Source organism: Phascolarctos cinereus, unplaced genomic scaffold, assembly GCF_003287225.1.
Source record: "Phascolarctos cinereus isolate Bilbo 61053 unplaced genomic scaffold, phaCin_HiC Scaffold_5;HRSCAF=322, whole genome shotgun sequence".
NCBI classification, from domain to species: Eukaryota; Metazoa; Chordata; class Mammalia; order Diprotodontia; family Phascolarctidae; genus Phascolarctos; species Phascolarctos cinereus.
Window position 1 is genome coordinate 283,041,579 of NW_027555958.1, and position 2,452 is coordinate 283,044,030.

General features: G+C 42.9%; 1 pseudogene; it reads left to right on the plus strand.

The window, feature by feature from the left end:
• The first annotated feature begins 374 nt into the window (after nt 1-374).
• On the plus strand, nt 375-1,248 carry LOC110219291 (NAD-dependent protein deacylase sirtuin-6 pseudogene; annotated as a pseudogene).
• Nucleotides 1,249-2,452: the final 1,204 nt, after the last annotated feature.

Below are 2,452 nucleotides of genomic sequence, written 5' to 3' on the forward strand. Positions count from 1 at the left end.
CAATTATTAGTAAATTACTATGGCTAAATTATATTTGAATAAATCAATATAATGTATAGCTAATATGTCTAAAATGCCTTTCATCTAGTCCCATATAATACCCTCATAAAGTAAACGCTAAATGAAAAGGTTTATTTCTTGCCAGCATTGCCACTAGCAAACCATCCCCATAGATTTTATCCACTCAAATACAGTGAAGAGTGGCTCCTTCTATTTGTTTTCAACACAACTCAATCATATATTAGCTACATGACCTTAGGTAAGTCCCATAACCTTCTATTTCTTCATGTTTAAAAAAGGGAAAATAATACTTGTATATTATAACTCACAGGACAGGCTTCCCTGGACCAGGCTGGCCTATGGCCAAGGCAATGATGTCAGTGAATTGTGTGGCCACATTCTTGCCTTATCCAGTCAAGGGCAAGTGTGGGTTCCCCAAAATCTTCAGCCTCCCCCCAAAAGAGTTATATAGGAAAATATGAGAGCTGGTATAGCTGGTTCAGACATCATCTAATGCAATGGTTACACATAGGTGTAGACATTAGCATTTCCTTAGGCATCCCAGATTCCAGGGGACCATTGAGGAATGGGGCCTATCACTCCAATGATAGAACATTTTGAGAGCGCCTGGTCTTCTAACACCCACATGGCACTATTATAACTGGAGTTGGTGGGCGTCCTGAAGTTCCTGGTAAGCCAGAATATAGATGAGTCATACATGATCTATGGTTTCCCTAGGGACAAACTGGCTAAGCTCCCTGGGAAAATGTTCTTGAAAGAGTGTTCCTAGTGTAGGATGCGATATGTTCATGCTATGGTGGTGGACAGAAAAGGCCTCAAGGCAATTCTAGCAAAAGTCCGAGGTTTCTGGGCCTATAGGAGCCAGCTGATGGCCCCCATCCCAGACTGGGAAGATGCTCTGCCTGATCAGGCCCTCAACCTTGCAGATGATGTCAGTGGGAATACAGACCTGTCCATTACTTTAGGCACATCACTGGGCGACCTGCTTCTATTCACCAAACACAAAGGAGGTCACTTGGTCATAGCCAACCTGTAGACTCCCAAACATGACCTTCAGGCTGGCCTTCAAATCCATGGCTATGTCAATGACCGGAGATCCATGAGTGGCAGGAACCCCTTGTGATGGAACATGCCCCACCCTTGGAGCCCCTCCCCATGCAGGTAAAGACTGATTCTTTGGCCCTTCTATTCCTTCCTGCAGGAACCAAGGCAGAAGCCCCAGTCTAGAACAAGAGCCCATAGCCTGAAAACGGCAAAGGGGACCAGCCACCAGCACAAAGACTGCCTAAGACAGTAAAGGAGTTTCTCAGCTGAACTGGACCTCATGTTGCTGTGTGAACTCAGGCTAGTGTTTTCCCTCTCTAAGCCTTGGTTTCCCCCCTTGTACAAGCAGGGGAAGAGGGTGTGTACTCAGCGATATCTCTGGGCCCTTCCAGCTCTAAATCTTGGTGACAGCATGATACAGTACAAGTAGTACTGGACATAGAGTCAAAGGGCTTGGACTGGAATCCCAGCCCTGCCACTGATTACCTGTGTGACTTCGGAAAAGTATCCTCATGTTTAAAATGAAGTTGGCCTAGCCCTCCAGCTCCCATAATGTGTGATCTTGGGATAGGAGTGGGAAAGTCTGGCTGTCTTGTTTTGTTTTTTACTATTAAAATAAATTAGGTTTCCTTTTTTAAGGGCTATTTAGAGGGAAGAATAAATTTATTATTACCATTACTGTTATTAAACATCCTACAATTTATAAAGTAATTTCTGGGTATAACCAGAGGCATACATAGAGAGTAGACTGGATCTGGCAGCACTCTTTAGTGTACCCAGGCACACTAGCTCCATGCTGCGTGCACACCTATGTATATAATGGGCTGAGATAACTCAGGCATATCTTGAGTCATCTTACTGATTGCAACGATAACACAAGATGTATAATTAGAGATAACTTTCAGAAGAGCCACATTTCCCCTGTGATGTATAAAGAAGAGCTGATTTGCCAGCTTAGACTTTTTAATTTTTAATACTTTCTTCTCATATTTCTAGAATAAAGTGCCACAAGGGGATGAGGTGGAGAGGAAGTATCACTCTCCCCTGCTACTATTCTCACCCCCAGCAGCAAAAAATGTCAAATTGTGGGAAAAGCAGGTGGCCACAGATCTGCCTGTGCTTACCTACGTAAGACATAAGGATATTCACAACAGCCTTGTTGGGTAATAATACCACCTAGGGCTCAAGGCTGTTTTGAGGCTCAAACATGCTGATATTTGTAAAGTGCTTTGCAAACTTTTAAGTATTATATAACAGTTTGCTATTATTATTATTATACAGAGGTCCTCCTTGCTCCTATAAAACCACTTCTCTCCTGCTATGGTATGAGGACAGCACATTTTTGCACATTAAACTATATGGAGGATTCATGGGAAGATATTAAGAA